This window comes from Ixodes scapularis, unplaced genomic scaffold (assembly GCF_016920785.2).
Source record: "Ixodes scapularis isolate PalLabHiFi unplaced genomic scaffold, ASM1692078v2 PGA_scaffold2__306_contigs__length_199485367, whole genome shotgun sequence".
Taxonomy (NCBI): domain Eukaryota; kingdom Metazoa; phylum Arthropoda; class Arachnida; order Ixodida; family Ixodidae; genus Ixodes; species Ixodes scapularis.
Window position 1 is genome coordinate 103,824,040 of NW_024609857.1, and position 19,284 is coordinate 103,843,323.

General features: G+C 49.1%; 1 protein-coding gene across 2 annotated transcripts in view; it reads right to left on the bottom strand.

Annotated features, from left to right (window-relative positions):
• Positions 1-19,284, bottom strand: part of LOC8031211 (plexin-A2) — a 178,517-nt gene that overhangs the window by 100,929 nt on the left and 58,304 nt on the right. For both annotated transcript variants that reach the window (XM_040222894.3, XM_040222893.3), the window contains exon 3: positions 5,405-5,442. The gene's annotated coding sequence lies outside the window, so the exon portion shown is untranslated. The remainder of the gene's footprint in view (positions 1-5,404; positions 5,443-19,284) is intronic.

A 19,284-nucleotide genomic window follows, 5' to 3' on the forward strand; every position in this document is an offset into this window, starting at 1 on the left:
GCGCTCCGAGTCTGCGAGGATACAATGCGCGCAGCAGCGATCTATTTAAACGAAGCGTGCGTAATCGCGGATGTCTTCTACGAAGCGGAACAAACCGCATTAAAACTAATGGGTTGTCATTGATTACGACGTGAGTCAACGTCCTCGCTCGATATGTCCGTGTTGGCATTGTCGCGGTTCCCCATTTCCAGATCACCTCTTCGTCCGAATTTCCTAGCTCCGTTCATGCCCCTAGGATAAAACGCGACAATCAGTCGCGGTAGAATGTAGCAGAACCGAGGGACCGAACCTCACGTAACGCATTCATTCGTTCATTTGCTCTTGAAAGGATGTAGGGACAAGGGTCCGCCACCGCGCCCAGGGGGCGCTACCGACCGCCCAAAGTAGACACAAAGTCCCAAGCGCGCAACAGCGCACGAAGAATAGACGCGAGAGACTATAAAAGGGGGACACGGCCACGACTGTATTCATCCCTCATCGCGTTGCTCCGGGATTGAGAGGCTGATTTAATTGTCGTCGTCGTCGTCCCCCCCCCCCCCCCCCCCCCCCCCACTCTCCCCTTTTTCTCACCCTCATTTAAGCATCGTCACCCCCCACCTCACTCTCCCTTTTTCCCACCCTCCGCACCAAGTGAGACCACCAAGCCAGGCGTGTGGATCCAAATAAAATACGTTTGAAATTAAGAAAGAAAGAACAAGGGAGACGGACCGGGAGCACGGAAGAAGACGTGTATAGGTGAACGCCATGGCATCGTTGTACATTACTACGAACAAACCATTCCTGTTTCACTGATATGTGTAGTTTCTTGTTTTGGAAAACCCTGGCTTCGTATCCTTCCTCCGGGATCGGCATACAGCAAGGCAACCCTTCCACAAGATGGACTACAACAAAATGTCGTGGGCGCTCATCCACAATAGCATTTAATGTTGACTCCCTCGGGTCAATCACCCAAACCAAGACTTCCATTCAATGCAATTGCTCCTTTAAACCAACCCGCATTTTCCTCTCTTCACCAAATTGAAGAAAAAGAAAAAAGGAGAGCTTTCTACGTGGACTTCCCTCGTGGAAAAACAGAGGCCTCGGTGACTCGTGCTAGTCAACGAGGAACCCCAAAATGCTGAGGGGGTTATAAAAATTCCACTAAGGAAGAAAAGGGGAAAAAAAAAAAAGAAAAACGGAGCACGCCAGTACACAGAGAGAGAGCGCCTAACAAAGTGCTCTGGCAGCTGGATGGGGAATAAATTCCGGGAGCAGCAGCAGCTAACGGGAACGACAGAAGCTGGGAGCGTCTGCAAAGTAGACGCCTAATGCAGGGATCCCGAGGGACATCGCTTCCATGGCGACCGGAGGACATCTCTCTTCCTTTCCCTTTATCCCCATTTCTTTTTCTTCCCGCGCCATCAGCCCACGCCAAAGCGGACTCCGCACATAAATATACATAGATGTTTTCTTTTTTTTTTTCTTTTTTCACTCCATTCCCAACCAAGGCGTGTTACCGTGTATAACTAAAACGAGCTCGACAAACAGGGAGCCAAACAGAGGACAGAGCCACTTTTATTTTAAGCTATGCGGGACATGAAACACGAGTATCATCCACAGAGCACGTAATCCCTACTTTTCTTCGTTGCACCCTCATTTTTGCTTCCCCCCCCAAACACGGTATTCCCCCGAGGAGCGCAAGCGAGCGCCAACACTACGCTCGCGCAATGTGTCGCGCACGTACGGCTCGTTTTTCAAGCGTTTCGGGAAAGAAAGAAAAGTCGCCAAAGTTGATTAGGCCTTCATTTGGTTACCGGTTTTCCTTTTTCGTGGCTACCCCCGTCTTCCCTTACACTCTACGTCGTTTTGTTCCGGGTCGTTACCGCGAACAACGGCGGCTACCAGAGGGCGTGACGAGCGAGGACACTGTATTTTTTTTTTTTTTAATTAGGAAACAGCAACAGCCGAGACGTACAAACTTTTTTTTTTTTCCCGGAGCTTACTTTTCTTTTTATTATAATTATTATTATTATTTGCAGCCGGACGCGCTAAAACGTGGGAGCGACGAATTGTAAAAACAATTCGTGGATCCAACGCGCGTTGCAGCCAACGTGGATCCAACGCGCGCGCTTTGGTGTTCAATGTCCGAAGTGGGAACACCCACTCAAAACGCAAGTGTCAAAATTATTTTTTCTCTCTCTCTTTTCTGCGAATCGAGATAGGGGAAAAGAAAGATAGGAGAACAGACGGACGTTAGTAATTGAGGTTCGTCGTGTCGAAAGAAGTCGCAAACAGTCAAGAGAGGCACACGGCGCGACACCGTTAGCGCAAACACAACATCGACGCTTTTTTTCTTTTTTTTTCTTTTTGTTTTTAAAGGTTTTGGCGGGCACCATATTTTACCGGTTACGTTAGTGTTCTAAGTGGAAACTTGCAACTATACGAGTAGTTTTGAGGACAGTTTTTATCTTGTATTTCTGAGAGGAAAGAAAAAAAAACGGTAATTGCTTGTTTGCACTGGCAGCGTCGCGCTGTGTACATGGATGCAACTCGTGCTGAACGAACTTCCTGCCCCATTACATATTGCTTGTCCTGTGAATTATAGAGACTTTGTACTAGCATGTTCGAGAAAGGATAGACACTTCACAGCGATGAAATGGCTGGCAAAGATAAAACAGAAGCGATATAGTATAAAGCGGAGGACATGGTACCCTGAAACGCTCGAACAAAGTAACCTATAAAGATCGCTCAATTAGATAGATTGGATGAATTAACTAACCGCTGCTTCGGGTCAACCCGATGGTAATAAGGACTAGACACCATGGCGAGAAGCCATGGACTTTAAATGCCACAGTGTGACAGTTACAAAATTAAAATTGCTAGCAGTTACAATGACAACTAAAAGGTATAACGCGGCTATTTGTTCTTAGCTTTGCAGAAATTATTAGAAAACATCCAAAATGTAAAGTAGAATAGACTTTTGACAAAACATTCTGTTGTTCGGAATATTAAATCTCTCTCTCTCTCTCCTCTTGCTTTTCGAGAAACTGAGTTTTTTCTAAGTGTTCACGCAAGTCGAGAGACCGGCAGGGGGCGGCTGCGGGTAGCCGAATGTTTGCGACGAACACACCCTCGAACAAAGGGTGCCGCCGATAAGCAGACCCGACACAAAATAGCACCTGGTGCACCTCGGTCCCATTAAGTGACGTCCCGTGCTATATAGGACCCTGGGAGCCACCAGGGGCATTTATGTTTCGAGAGAACACCAATAAAACGCGGAGGCACAGAAAGGAACGCACACGAAAGATCCTCACCAATCAACGCAATGATTCGGGCGTAACGCAAAACGTGCAAAGCGCAAGTGTCGTTAAAGCTCGAAAGACAGAATTAAAAGGAAAAAAATAAAAGCGCAGCAAACTAATGAGAATGAATACGCAAGTAGCATTCGCCCAGTAACACGCCCATGCGGCAATGGGCCCAAACGAGTCCATTAGAACCTAACGACAAGCAGGAAAGAGCAACCAGAAAAGAAAAGCGCGGGGAGGAGGAAGGAAGGAGCCCAGCAGGCCACCGAAATACGCATCCTCTTCTACGACTTAACGCGTACTATATTCCTTTTTTTTTTTCTCGAGTAATGAGCGAAAGAGCTGGGACGGGGGACGAAAAAGACTGAAATGATCGAAATATGCGGAGGAAACAAGCGCGGATATGTGGGACGAACGGGCAAAAATAACAACACCAGGGGCCACTGAAACTATTTTTGATGGGGCAGGCATATCGATCCTGGCGGGAGAGAGCGCGAGCAGGGGTGCAGCATCTTGGGCGAACAAATGAACCAGAGGGCGAGTGTCCATAAAACTCGAAACGAGCCGCGCGGAGAGAGGGTGAAACAGAAGAGCGGAGACGCAGGGGCACACGAGGGAAGCTGACGAAACGAGCGACGTCGTAAAAAGGATCTCGGAGCGAGCCCCCTCGGCGTCGCTGCCGCCCCAAGGAACAGCGACGCCTAATGGAAACCACATCAGCCGCTTATAGTGTCGTCCACCTCCTTGCTCTCGCTGCTCGGGCGTCCACCGCGGTCTATGCGCGCCATCCGACGACCGCCGCTCTTTCCAAGATTGCCATCCAAATACGCTAAGGCTGTTTTTCACCGCTATTATTCCTCGATTTTATATTTCTTTCGGGAAAGTTGCGAGACGCGGTAGGCTAGGACGTCGTTTTGTGTCTGGTGTCAACGATGCTCGGAAACTCACGAAAACAGTGCGCCCACTGGCGGACACGTTGCGATTGACCTTCGGTGCTAAGCTCCTTTTCAAAACTTACGTGCATTTATTTAAAGGACCTAGTACATATCAATACACTGGACGCCATAGTTAATCGCACCGTTCACAGGGCGTGCTTTAAGTCAATGGATCCTGGGAACGTCGCGAAAAGCTCCCCGTATGGTCGCCATTTTGGTTCATGGAATGAGCAGTTTCTCCTTCACCTCTCCATTCTTGGTGAGCCGATCTAAATTTCCGGTGACAGGTGACGTTGGTTTCCAGCAATCTTGGTTAGGTAACGTTGGTTTCAAGTCAACTCCTCGGGTCCAAATAAATCAACGGGACTCACAGATAAGTCGTCTTCCCCTTTAATAGAATTAGAGCTAGGTTTCCTTTCTCATTCCCCCCAACAGCTAAGGTTCTGAAATCATTTTGAACCACCTTCCCGTAGTAGGCTTTCAAACAAAACAAATAAAACAATCAACTTTTTTTTTTTAACGATATGTTTGTGACATGTGTTGTGACGGTATGTCTCAAATTACCCCGCTTCCAAACTCACCGTGCCGAACCGTCTGCCCGAAATCCGAACCAACCGCTCTACCTGCTGCCTCTCGACAGTAAATACACTCGTGTTTACGTTTCGGCCGCGCCTGCCGTTACCAGTCCATAACGAAGCGTTGAAACTAAGCCACTGAAATAAATTCTGGCCGTCGTTCAAATCTACAGCAAACTTTTATGTACATTATTGACAGGCAAAAGATACGAAACGGCGAAGAGGTCCTTGCTGGATGCACCGTTCCCGCTAACAGCGTAAAACCTTCGACTTTCCGCTTCGCTCGTGCCGCTGGTTTTGTTCGCAGCGACTTCTTCCTCTTCTCGCGTCGCATAAAAGTTTCAACAATCATCAATTAACTACTTCCCTCCAAAACCTTTATATATATATATATATATACGGGCTGAACCTAATTTACCTTATCCTCGTGTCACTGAATCTCGATCTGCATATTGCGCAGTTGCGCTCCTCTACAACAAATATCTATTTCCACAAATAATTAATCCTCGAATCTCCCATTCCCGTTGTGCAGGGTACCGTAACGTACTTCAAGTAAACGAAACAAGCCAACGGTCTACAGAAGTATTCAAAATGTCAAAAGGAAACTCACCGTAATTAATCCTCGGTAATAGAAGTAGCGTCATCAGTCTGCAAGAAACAAAAAAGAAAACAAAAGTCACATCAAACTCCGCTTTGTTAAAACACAACAAGAGAAGCGCAACGAAGATGAAATAAAATACAGCAATCCAAGTAATTAAGAGAGGACGGAAACATTTCAAATTGCAAAAGGGAATCTTTCTGCAGAATATGTTGACTTTGCTTTCTCGTTCCTCAGAGTGGCGCACCTCAAATATCTCCCGAAGAATAATTACAAAAAACTGCACCAGCAGACACCTCCCCGGGGTGTCGTTTGAGGACTCCCGAGCAGGTGCAAAAAACACGCGCGCGCCTCAACAACCTCGGAAATACCTATCCATTTTTTTTTTTTCTCTTTTTGAAAGCGAAGGCTTCCAAAATCACCTGAGACCCAGTGCTACCCAGTGCAACCTGAAAGCGCCCCCCGCGGGCAAGCACGCACCGCCAGACGCTTTAAAACCGCTCCCCAAACTCTCGAGTGCATTCGCGCAGCTAGGAACACCAAGCGCGCAAAAACGAGCGCCCGGGCACGTTTCCAGCGCTCGCTACAGGAGAGTAGATTGAGACGGGGCAGCGCGCGAGACCCGAGAACAGCCCCTGTGACGACGAGCATCCCAGTGATCTCTTCCAGCCAGCAGCTAAGCACTCTGCGAGATTGGGACCAGCGGCGGGCAAACGCGAGAGACAGGAGTCACTCGGATAATAGCGGCGGAACAGAGACCACCACCACCATTGCCACCGGCAGGCTATGGCGCTGCCCAGATAAAGAGGGCAGGCCTCCGCGCACACCCGAGAGCCAGCGAAGAAAGGCAATCGCCGGGACTGCAGCGATGCCGGTGTCCCTCCTCGGCTGCTCTCTGGCGGAGAAGAACAGGAGCGGGAAGACGGTGCTGCGTGCATTCCGCCTTATCTCCTCCTGCCAAGCACTCCTCCCGCACGCAAGAGGGAAGCTTCGGATTACGACCAGGTTCGCGAAGGGACCGACTCGGCTCCCGACTCGCGGCCGTCCTTCTTTCACTCAGAGACGCGCCCACGCCATGCCGTTAAAACGAAGCCGGCGCTTTGCACATCTTCCACTTCAACCGTTAGGCCATTCTCTTCCGACGGTTCGTATGCGAGGACGATAGCGCCCGTCGAGGCATGCCAGGCTTCGCCGCTGATGTTTATTTCATACCGCTTTTATATGGCCAACACCTCGGTGTACCTGTGCGTTCAGGTAGCTGCTGCAGGTCCACTGCCATACCGCATTGCGCGAGAGGCACTCGACTACCGTTCCCAGTGTTCAACTTCGTCGCAGCATCCAGACATTGTCATGCTGGAGCCGTCAGTGACAGTTTAAGACACGCAGGGTGTGGCCCATCACTCCCACGCTCCGCCATTCCTTCTGCGACCTCTTGTCGGATGATCTATACATTTGATAAGACCTTATGTATTGTAGGTACCCACGATTCGCAACTAACACGGCTATAGCCCTTTCCAAATATATTTCTAGGCGCTGCCATCTTTCTCGGCTGGGACAACACCAGCTAAACAGAAGGCCTCCGCGCACGCGTCATCCCAGTCAGATCGATCCAGGCGTGAAATTGGGCACGAGTGCTGTGTCAGTGTTCGGCTGGGGGTCGTGTCCAATCAGCGCGTCAAAGGTCGGGATCGGGCCCAATAGCCGAGTTACCACGATCGACACCGATGGCGTTTCATAGAGGAAGAGGAGACCATGCGGAGGCTTGTTGGCTGGGCTCTTCTGAGCATCCACTGTAGCTCTGTTGTGCGGTGTATGAGACGCTGCGCATGCGTTCACAGACTCAGTGACTCGGCATATTTCGCCCAGGCGATACGCGCTGGAAAAGTCTACGGGCCGTTCTAGTTCCTATTAAACTGGCTGTCATCTGGACGATCGTGGTAAAATAGCTGAACGAGGTTTGGTCTCTGACGCGTAAGTAATTCTAACTTTCTGAAATACGAGCGACATGAGAGCCTTAAACGTCTTACTTCCGTTTCCGGAAGGTGTCAGCAAGCCCTTCATTTTGAAGTCGACCATTCAGGGGCTAGGGAGCGCGATTCTCACACCGCGGTACCACCATCGCTGAAAGTTTCGAATACGACGACGCCCCTGTTGTTCGGCCGGTCCTTGCTGCCGACCCGCGCCGGCGCTATGACGCATTCCTCAAGTGTCACCTAACGTCGTCCAAAAAGTAGCCCTCGTGGACTGCGGCCTACACGATTGCCAGCGCAGACACCAGCTCTCCGTGAGAAACAGCGTGCTCCGGATGAGTCAAAGGCTATCAAGACTGGATCGGCACCGTGAAGACACTTCTGGCCTCGTTGCTGGGCTCACAAGAGCAGCGGGTCACGTTCTCGTCGACTGAAGACGTTCCCTCGAGCCGTGGAAGACTACGGACGCCGACGCGACCGAAAACGAGCTCTACTTCACAGCGTGGGTCATCTTACTATTACAAGTCAACAACAGCCAGGCTCGTGTACAACGGACTGTGACTCAGCTTTGCTGTCTGCAGTTATGTGATTGGTCCGACTCATTTCGGAGCACCTTTTGGAGTAGCTGAAAGTCAATTTTGTAGCAGACAAAATACCTTTCAGTGCAGAAGCATACACTTCCGTTCCATTCCTTCCACTGCAAGCATTATATGCTAAGATACATATAATGGCCTTTTCATCAAAATACGTTGTTTACTTTGCCTTCCCACTACTCTGAAACCTTTTGCTAGCATCAATTGTACAGCAGGTCCGATTCCCTGAGACGCCTCAAACACATAACTGCTTAGTTGCGTGCGGATGCACTAGACACAACAATATGCGGAGTGCTGAAACACAGTATGGAGCTACTGTGAATGGTTATTTTAGGCACGGGGCCAAAAGTAAACCTATTATATTCCACAAAAATAATGTTAGAAAAATTATATTATTAAGCATCTCAAGTGGTGCCTCACTGTTAGAAAAATAATATTAAGCACCTCAAGTGGTGTCTCACTGAAGTTTTAAAGGTTGTAACAAAGCTGCATGATTAATTCAGAGAAAAATGAAGCCTTCGACATCTGATTATTAAAATCAATGACATTTTATATGTCGAAATTTCATTCTAACAAAAATCAGTACGTGAACAATAAACAAGCCTTATAAACAATCCAGTCGAACGTAGGGTACTTCAAAGTTTCCATCCTCATGTTCTTGCTAATTTTGTTTTAATTTACTCAGTTCGCTGTGCCATCACTGAGATGGAAGCTATGTAAAGGTGATAAGAATCATCTATTCATTTCCCACGCATCATATATAGTAGCCGCAGCCTTATTCAGAACATTTTGCTGCAAGGTAGAGTTTGTTACATCCAAACTTTCAGTTATATATGCATGCCCGTCGCAATACCGATTTTACCAGGCAGTTTATATACGCCGCCGCTGCCACACTGCATCGAGGGAACTTTTTGCACGTGGAACAACGGCCTGAAGCATTGCGCGTGCAGGCTATGTAATGACACGGCACCAGCAGTCTCGAGAACTGCCGCCTGCCTCCTCTGAACTAAAGTTATGGCGGCGTCACGGATGCGACGGACACTTGGGGAGATGGGTGTATTGTGTGTAAAACGTCCTACTCTCGAGGAATGATTTCCCCTTGGCACGCGGTTCTCGATTCAGCAAGATACACAAAATCGCAATGCCTACTCCGCGGTTCTCGATTCACTGCAGTGCACGGGTGCGCGATGGGAAGCGCACTTAACGAAGCAACCAAACCCAGCTATACTCCGGCTCACCTTAGCATGGATTATTGTTAGCCGCGCATGCTAGAAGCGCGAGCTAGTTGCTTTCTATGAAGCCTCGTCGGCTGCACGAGCACTCGTGCAGCAAGTGCTACAGTCAAGGCAGTCAAGGCTATCAGCTCGCGCTTGCACAGCCTCTGCAGTTAGTCCATGCTCAAGTGAGACGAAGTATAAACAGACCACGAACGTGAAAAATATATCGCTCGACTTCAGGGTACTGTCAGTATTTGATACAGAGATCGAAAAGAGGTGTGCGTTATTAAAAGCGATAATCGAAAGTTCCGAAAACTCGGACAAACCTAAGGCAACCATCCGGCCATGTAGCGGCCGGAGTTTTATATTTTCAGTATCAATAAATTTAAATAACGTTCTGCCGCAGTGTTGGCGCAAACTCGTAACATTTTGCCGAAATGTAACAGGATGTGTAGCAGGGAAAGCACGTTTAACGCAGTTTGGCGCAAATGACGCAGCAATCACATCAGTGCGTCTGGGTGTGTACAGGAAGGCAAGAGCAACGGTTAGCAACAGGCATTCATGAGTGACTCATGAAATCCCTACCTAGGGACTTGGGGATGATGATGCCTTTAAACAGAGCCGAGTACTCCCAACTAGTGCGCTCTTTCTCTCTCTCGACTGACTGACTTGAACAGTATAATATTGCCAATCTCTCGTATATAACCACGCAAATTAACCACTATAACCTTGCGGCTTAAAGGGGCACTGACACCCCAAGGGTCGTATTTTGTTTTTATTATTAATGTCTAAAACGATGCAAAGTGTAGTCATAAACACGCAAAAAAAAAAAAAACGCATTGCGAAAAAAAAAAATCCAATCGCGCGCGCGCCTTTTTTTTTTTTGCTGTGGCTAGCGTTCCGTCCGGACGGAGCACTGAAACGCGTATACCTTACCCCCCCCCCCCCCCCCCCCCCCCCCGCCCTCCTCTTTCTCCTCCGTGAACCTAGGGAAGGCGGAGATTTGGACGTAACTTGGGTTACGTCGGACGTTACGCTAGACACTTCGTTTTATTTTTGGCGCTTTCCTCTCCCGCTCTTCGCCTCCTCGCTTCTTTTGATTCCTGACGTAAAAAATCATGAAATTTAGAAGCTTCATAGGCGACATTTTTATAACATTTATTAACGGCAATCGTAAAACGTGTTTTTTAACGCAATTGTGAACGCACCACGGCCCTCCTTTTTCAAATACAAAAAATCGGAGTCCGGTGTGATGTCGCCTTCTGGAATTGCATCCTCCCTCGGAAAACGTGCCGCCTGGGCAGGCGGCACCACTCGCACGGAATAAAACCGGTTTTTCTCAGTCCGCCGGCGCCCTCCTCTCCCGCTCGTTTCCTCCTCGCATCGGGTCGCGGTGGCAACAGCACGGAGTCGTGAAAGAAAGTTGACTCTCAGGACTCCGCAATATTTGACGTCAACACACCGGCGCGGATAGCGCGGGAACTTCGAATTCGGCCTTTGGAAATTGTTTTTTTACTTCACAAATACTTAATTCCCAAGTTTCGAATTTCGAGGGTAAAGTCCCGGCATCGTTTTCAATCGTTTGGGATAATAAAAAATAAAAAAAGACATGATTTTGATGTGTCAGTGCCCCTTTAAAGGGGCGGTGCAACGATTTTACGATTAAAACAATTTGCATCTCGTCATTTTTACGTTGTTTATCGTGGCCCAGAGGATAGAGAAAACACTTCCTTCATTAAAAATGTCGCGATTCCGCTGCATAATCGCAAAGCAAAAGTCGAGCTTTTTCCCCCACCTGCAGCCCCAAGTGGCAGCCGAAGGAACTACGGCGGAAAGATTACGTGACCTCGCTCGGCTCTAAGCTGCAGCATAACGCCCGCTAATGTCAGCGGAGAGAGGGAGAGGAAGCGTCCTCCGAGATAGCACACGGGAAGCTACACGTCTCTCCGAATGACGTCACTGGGAGTGCGACCAGGTGTGACCTTGAAGACTGGGAGTGAGTTGAGGGGCGCCCGAATTGCCAATCTTTATCTTTTTTTTACGCAACAACTAGGACACGCAGGCGAAATCGGTTTTCTGTTCTTTACTTCAGAAGTGTCAGGGGGCAACTTCCACAAACCTTTGACCGAAGTCCGAAAATCGTTGCACCGCCCCTTTAAGATGCTTAGACTCCACTGCTGACACGCAGCCTCGTTGGCGTCCCCTAAAAACCAGGGTTTTCGAACCGAAATGTTTTTCGTTCAGGTTTTCGTTCCGGTTCAGGGAAAACGGTTCAGCTCCGGTTCAACTCCGGAGTGAAAAAAAATAAAGGTTCAAACTGGTTCGTACACATATGCTACAAAAACAATTGACGACAGCAAAAGGTAAACTATCCATATTTTATAAAGTTGTTACATCTAAATAGCAAACCCTCACATTACTGTGTGGAACGAACGAGCTAGTGCTGGGGCACCTAAGGACCTGGGTGAAAGCCCAGTTCAATGTCAGGCAGCTGACCGAAGAAGCAGGACGTCGTCAAGCATATCCGGGGAAAGACGGCACCTCTGAGACGATAAAGTGAACTTCAGTGCAGAAAAGATTCGCTCCACGCTCACCTGGGTCGCAGGCACTCCCAGGGTTACTTGCGCCAATGCGCAGAGTTAGGGATGGCGCTCCCGTCTCTCCTCCCAAAACTGCAACATGTTAGCGTCTTTTGCAAGCCGCGGCTCCTTGTCTAGCATTTCCAGGAGGCATGCTATAGGAAGTGGGCTACCGGTACCTCGAACGTGCACGCCAGACTCAATCTCCTTTTTCATGAGGAGCGCTTCCAGGGCGTCTTCTGGATCTTCTGGAGCCGCCGCAGTTTCAGAAGACAAGGTAGAATCTTGCTTGCATTGCACAGCTACATGTGATCCGCCTCCAAGTCTTTCTTCGAATGCAACGTGGCCCGGTACTTTTGCTAAGGGGTGAGAAGGAGGCGGTAGCGGGGATCCATGCACACTGCTGCACAGAAGACATCCGTGTCAAGTTGTCGCTCCCCCCTTTTTCATGGACTATCTTGGAGGTGTCCATGGAATATCTCAGCCATGCGCCGTAGAAATCTCCTATACAGTGAGCTGTTCCTTCTGCAATCTGTTCGTCATCGCTCCTGCAGGGCGAAGCGATACTGAGAGCATTTCGACTTCCGCCCATGCGTCTTCAGTCGACCTGGAGCTTTCTTCTTTTGAGAGCAACCCTCCAGCGAAGCCTCTTAGTACAAGTAGCCTGATGAGTATATGTAGCGTGGACATCCGCCGCGTTGGATAATCCAGCATTCGTTTATTCAATCCTAGCTTCCTGATCAGGGACATAACACCATACTGGACACGTATCTCTTAACAAAAGCACGGCTTTCTCCGGTTTGCGCGAAAATAAGTTGTTATTTTACATTTTCAATTAATTTTTTAGGTTACTGTGTTTTTCGCCACGCACTTTTCACGCGACTTGACTTCGCGTATGAACCGAAAACCGCATGGAAAACATATCGGTACCACTCCGGAGCGGAAAAAAATTATTTTGTTCCGGTTGAACTTTGGTTCGAGCGAAAATAACGTTTTTTTTTTTTTCGGTTTTCGGTTCACCGGTTCGGTTCATTACACTGCGAAAAACCCAACAACGCTAGTCACGACCAGTTCGCCCTTCCCCCATTTCGCCCGCTTTCTCCTCTCCCCCTTCTACCCTGCCACCGTACCTGTTTCCCCCTCCCCGAGAGTGAGAAGGATCTTCTGCCTTGGAGAATTTAGTGTCTGGCCGTCGGCCTTTGACAAAGACAGGCGTGTTGCGATCACTGCACAACCAAGGGGATGGCTGCTTGAGCCGTTAAGACGGCCGAAGAACGAATCACCTCTCATGATAGGCCCCGCCCCGCGATTCGCTGTAGGCGACTTTAGTGACTGGTGCTACCAGAGCAAGAAACGCCAAGCCATAGGTCCGCAACTGCTTCCGAAGTGGGCATAGCTCCAAGCGAGAGCTTCGCGGTGGAGGATCGATTTCAGGGTTCTCCCGAGAGTCGTACGGAGAGGAGGGAAAGCCGCAGCCTCTGCGCACACCTTGACGACCTCGGCCGAGGACGGATCGGAGTATGTCGCGGACGTCGGACGCCGAGGACGCTCCGTTCGCGGTCAACGGCGCCGCGTGTCGACGACCTCGGCGGCAATTGGGAGCCGCTTCTTCGCTCCAAAGATTACGTGCACGAAGACGCTCGATTCCAACCCCCACGGCCTCGGCACGGACCACTGGGGGAAATCGCGTCAACTTGGGAACACGTACGCCGGAGTAACGGGCAATTTTAAAAAAAGGGTATTCACTTGGGATTGTTAGTGGCACATTTCAGGACGAAAAGCGCTAAAAAAAACGAGGACCAGTAAAAGAAGGAAGGCACACACACAGTACAGCGCACTTGCAACCGATGTTTAATCTGACTTAAACCAAAGAAGAAACATATATGCCCTATCAACAACCACCCACATCATGTAAACACCATCGTCCAATAATCTACCTATAATCTTTCTAGCTTGAGCTAATCAAGGACTGTAGATACGCGACCTCCGAATCGTGCAATGCTATCGATGGGGCGCTAATGCACGTGACGCCGTCGCACTTCCTTATGACAAACGCCTCCGAAATGTCCCTAGTCATTACGTTACGGTTTCTTATCAGGGTAAGTTTCCTGAAGCCTTGGGCCACAATCGCATCGGTTGCAGTGTACCTCTAGATTACCCGAGGGCGAAGATCTTACTGCCAGTGCGTGTTCTCTTAGTCTGTCATTTACGCACCTCCCGGTCTGTCCTATGTAACCCCCCCCCCCCCCCCCCACACACACACACACGTTAAAGGTACTCTATACACCACCCCTTTCTTGTACTCTACATATTTAGTCAGTGCTTCTTTTTACATATATATGCACCCTTAAAACTCTCCTTTCTATTCTTGCAGACAGTTCATCCAATCTCTTAGGCGCTGAGAGCATAGTACCGGTACTCCATGTTTTTCGCCCACTTTCTTCAGACTATGGCTAAATTTGTGCCCATATGGTATCGCGGTCAGTCTAACGTTCCGCCTAACCTTCCCACTTCCCCCTCTCAGAAGTTTTCGTAACAGTCCTTCTGCCACATGTTTAATAAGGGTAAGTGGGTACCCTTCATCCTCTATCGTTCCTTCACCTGTATATCAAAGCCGTTCTCTATTTTATGTGGGCCCGATTTAGTCAGCGAGGCTCCCAAGCGCGTCGTGGCAATGCCTCTCTTAATAATTTCAGAGTTGTTTGAGTCGTAGGGTAACACCGCTTTCCTTGCTCTGGGGAAGTACATCCAACACACATGGGACGGCAGAAATATCAGCTTTATGTCCAAAAAACGTCAAATGCACTGTACAGGATCTTTTACAAATGAAACTCAGACCGGCGGCGGAGAGTTCTTAAAAACATCCAACATTTTTTTTAACAAATTCTGCTCTTTTACTTCCTCCCTCCCTCCCTCCCCCCTCCTCCTCCTCCTCCTCCTCCTCCTCCTCCTCCTCCTCCTCCCCCGAGTGGAACAGTACAAGGTAGTCGTCTACATACCTAAATATCCGGATGATATTACTATCTAGTTTAGCTTCAATTTTTAGCCCAAAGTATCACTCAGCACTGGCGCCACGTTCGTCCGAATACACATACCTTTCTTCTGTATGAATTGCGAACCTTCAAACGCAATATAGGTGAATTCCAGGTAAAAGCTCTACATGCTCAAGAAACTCCCTCAATGAATACCACATTCATTTTGGAACTTAACTTCCCCATACGTATCGACTGATTATCTTACAATTTCGAAGAGTTCCCTATGAGGTATCGAGTAAACTAGGTTTTCCACATCAAAGGAAACCGCGTGACAGGAACCTGGGTCAGAGTCTCTCAGAAATTGAACCACACCCTCTGAGTTACTCACCCTGAAGGGGTCCTGGCACTGAAGACGTGAAAAGTGTCTTTGACGATAAGATGACATTTGTAGTTGCCATGATCCCCACCTGTGCGACTACAGCCCTGAATGGCATACTCTCCTTATGCATTTTTACTGAGAAAAAGAAAAATCTTGCGATTAAGATCCTTAGCCCGTACTTTCGAGGCCTTTAGGCTGTCAAGGCCCAGACTGGGGCACATTTCGACGGCCCCATCCTTTACCTTCGCGAGGGATATCTTTCTTCACTTCCTCAAAATGCTTTATGACCACCTGACAGCATCCCTAAAGCCTGAGCGGTGTGCGTGCACCGCGTGCCTCCAGACCGAAAGAAAGACAAGTGCGTGTAGAGTATAAGCTGCCCATTGATTCTATTCACATCTGCATGCTGTCCACTCCCTTCGCCAAATCAAAGGAATATAATAGTCTTTTTTTTTTCTTTTAGAAAACAGCGAAAGTTTGATTAAAAATGATCGCATATTGTGATCTTTGCCCATATTTTTGCTTCAAACAGTTTCCAGGTACAATGCCCCTGTATTTCGCTAAATAATATATAAATAAATATATATATATATATATATATATATATATATATATATATATATATATATATATATATATATTTGAAAATAATGATTGTTGAGCGCATCGAGCCCGGTGCAACGATGAAGACCTTTGATGTGCGGCACACCGCCGGAAACACGTTCAACCAGCTGAGTTCTCCGGTACAGTCACCAGACAGAAGATAGTATAGCAGCGGGGCCATGGTGCATCTTTCTTTGGCGTAACTATCTCTCTGCATCTCTCGTTTTTGCTTTTCCCGGGCTGCGCGATCCCCATCGGGAAGTCGTCAACGAGGAAAAACAAAACAACAAGGAAAGGGCCCGCCGCCAAGCGTGCCGAGAAGGGCCATTATTGACGACAACCAGAATCCGTCATTGTTCTAATGAAGCGGCCCTCGAAGCAAACTAAAAACAAAAAGAGAATGTTAGCAATGAAACGTAACGCGGAGGGGGAGAGAGAAAGACACGAGCTACGAACGCGAGGAGGGAGAGGAAGCAAAACAAAGCCAAAGAAAGCAATGCCCGCGTGTGATGAACTTTCATACGCCTGTCTGCCACCATTAATCGAGCACACACCGCGACGTGGACGCCGGGGAGGGGGAGGCGAGAGAGGGGGAGCAATAATTATGACGCGCGTGCTACGCCCAAAGCGACAACAATGCGCGCAAGCACAATAGCAAAAAAAAAAAAAAAAAAGTGACACGTGAAAAAAAAAAAGAAAGCGTCAGCAAACAGGAATAAAAAGAGGCAGCGTACAGCCAGTAAACGGCCGGCGCGATGGAGCGAGCTAGCGTGCGCTGGGGGCCAAGATTAAAGGCAAACAGCGGCCGCGTGGGGTGCCGCCATTAAATCTCTCTCCTCGATGTGGAAAAGAAACACAGACGCCAGAGCGGGGCTGCAAAGAAAGCGGGAGGAACAAACAGGGATCGGAAGCGAGCAAGCAGAGGTCGGTTGTGCGGGACGCAAAAGCGGAGGCACCTCGCTCACGGGCCCACGTACTTAATTAATGAAATCGCCGCCGTTCTTCATCAGGATCAACCGTGCCGGCGCACCCCGCCGGCCCACACGAGCAAAAAAAGAAAACAAAAAAAAAAAAAGACAGAAATAAACAAAAAGCTCGAAAGTTTTGTTCGCAGAAAGAGACGTAGAGGTGGAGCACTGAGAGAGGGGCTAAACGTGTGGAGGAGGAGAAGGGGTCGAGGCCAACCTCGCCGAAAAGTTAGAACCCTTCCTCGACGTCCTCACGCGATGCTCACACCCTCCGCGACCCTAATTGGGGGCGTGGTTCTCCTAGGCGCTTTTGGGGCGGCATCCGGGCTGCCGAGTACCGCTCTCTTCGAAAAATCTAAATTTGGGCAAACTTTTAGAAAAAGAAAAATTCTTTGAATTGCAAAAGGCCGTAGATGCCGGGGATGTCGGCGGCACCTGCTGCATTTCTCGCACAAACGGTTGCCCAATATTTTCCGGTTCTCTCAAACTTGGAAGTTCGAAAAGGCAGTCACGAACGTCACTTTAAATAACCGAGGAAAAAGACGATAGAGCCGAATATGATACAGCGTCGAGATATTTCTGCGCCAATTACAAACAAATGCTCGACTGACAGCATAGCGAGAAAGGTGTGCGAAGAACCTGGTGGAAGATTTACCGGAGAACAAAGCGAATAAGCAGAGCCGGTTCCCGAAGTCTAAAGTGCTTAACAGGCTTGTTTCCCGAAAAGCCTAATCCCAGTCAGAGTCCCTATACGTATAATAATACCGACGGTGCGTTCGAGGACAACCCGGGTCTCGAATTCGAGCTAGCTGGGACGTAACCGACGTCTTCTGGGGACATAGCTGGTTCAGAGTCGCGGTGGTTTCAACTCTCGAGCACACAACGCTGCCGCCGCAGGGAGGGCAAAGAAACCGCGGCCTCAAGGGAGGAAGGTCGTGAGGAGAGCTCCGTGTGCCCATATACAGGGTTCGCATCCTCCGCACAGGGAGCGTGACTCACCCCCGAAGAGCGCCAGCGGAAGAGGGAGGAAACGCGCAAAACCTAAAGAGCGAGAAAAGAAAGCCGCCAGTGAGAGAGGGATAGAGGTGAAGAGAGACGGGAAAGGTGAGGGGTCGAGCAAGATGGTCGGCGACCGAGCGAATCCTCCGAGACTCCTGACGCAGACAGCGGAAGGGGAAGCTACGGGAGGTTATCGAAAGGATCGGTTTTGTGCGCGGCGCGCGATGTAATCACCGGTTAGCGTAACAGTCTCCGCCGTCACGGTCAGGTCGAGCACCGCTGCGTGATCGCGCTCCGGAATTCTGGACGATCCGCCGCTACGGAGAGGATTGCCCGGACGCATATCATAGACGGCTCCTCGCCGGTTCTTACGTGCGGCTGAATGCTGCCTGGTTGTTAGGTATAAGCCCAAGTCAGGTAGAATAACGGTCTAATCCGGGCATGCAAGCTCTAGTCAGGTCAGATGATGAGTCAAGGTTCATAAATGTTAATAAATTAAAAAAAAGTTTTTTTTTTTTTTTTTTTTTGGTTAGCCGGAGAAGATGCAAGTCTCATTGAACGCTAATATGAACAAGTTTGCCTGCGCTCTATCTCTCGGGACGGAACAAAAAGGGTACCGATATTAAAACGCCATTACGACGAGAGAGCAGTTCCAAAGTAAACATAAGCCTCACAGAAAGAGGCGATGAAGTAGCAACAACATTTTAATTTCCAGTGAGTGCCTCGGCACCGCATTGCGGGAAAGGCTGTCTGCATACGCGCGCTGCGACGCTATAAGTGGCACGCAGTGACACCGCAGTTCTCCCGCTTTGTAATTCCCATACCTGGAGATGAAAAGAAAAAGGCGGAAGCAGCGCCAGTCAAACGCGGGAAAACGAAAACACACAGAGCGAGAAAGGGCACGGCCGCAAAAGAGGCAGAAGAAGGGCATTAGGGAGATGACTGCGCGCCCGTTCGATTGGCAAATCAATCCGCTGCGCCGGAACGGGGCCCGCAAAAAAAACGCTGCCGAAGAGGGGACTTGCTGCTGCGTGGCAGGCATCTGCCGACAGAGCACACAACATGGACACCGTCGAGCACCGATAAAAAGAACGCGTTATAAATGAAGCGAGCGGCCATGCGGACGTACCCGGCGCCAGAGAAAAATTTCGTATACACATCCGTTCCGGGACGCAGCCGGTGTCCAGAGCGCCAAAAGATCGATCTGCCCCATCGACCGGTACAAACGGACCGCCTGCGAGAAACGGGCCGCTGGCTCGATACACGCGAGAAAGAAACATACGCGGCTCTTCAAAGAGTAATCAGTTGCTGGACTCAGATGTGCGGTTCAACGTAGAGATGACGACGTGATAGGACTTCATTTACGACGTCCCTTCGCAGCCGTCGCTTCCCGCTGTCAATAGATACTAACTATATTCTTCGCGGCCCTAACTGAACAAGGCGTCCAACTAACCTCGTTAGAGTGGCTGGTCGGGGAGAGTCATTAGAGAGCTTGAGTAGATCGCTGCGATGCTTCCGATAACGATAAGATGCATCAACAAAGGCGTCGGCGGAGTATTGGGTATCGTTATCGGAGCGGTCTAATAGAACTCTAAATTAGTAACTATCT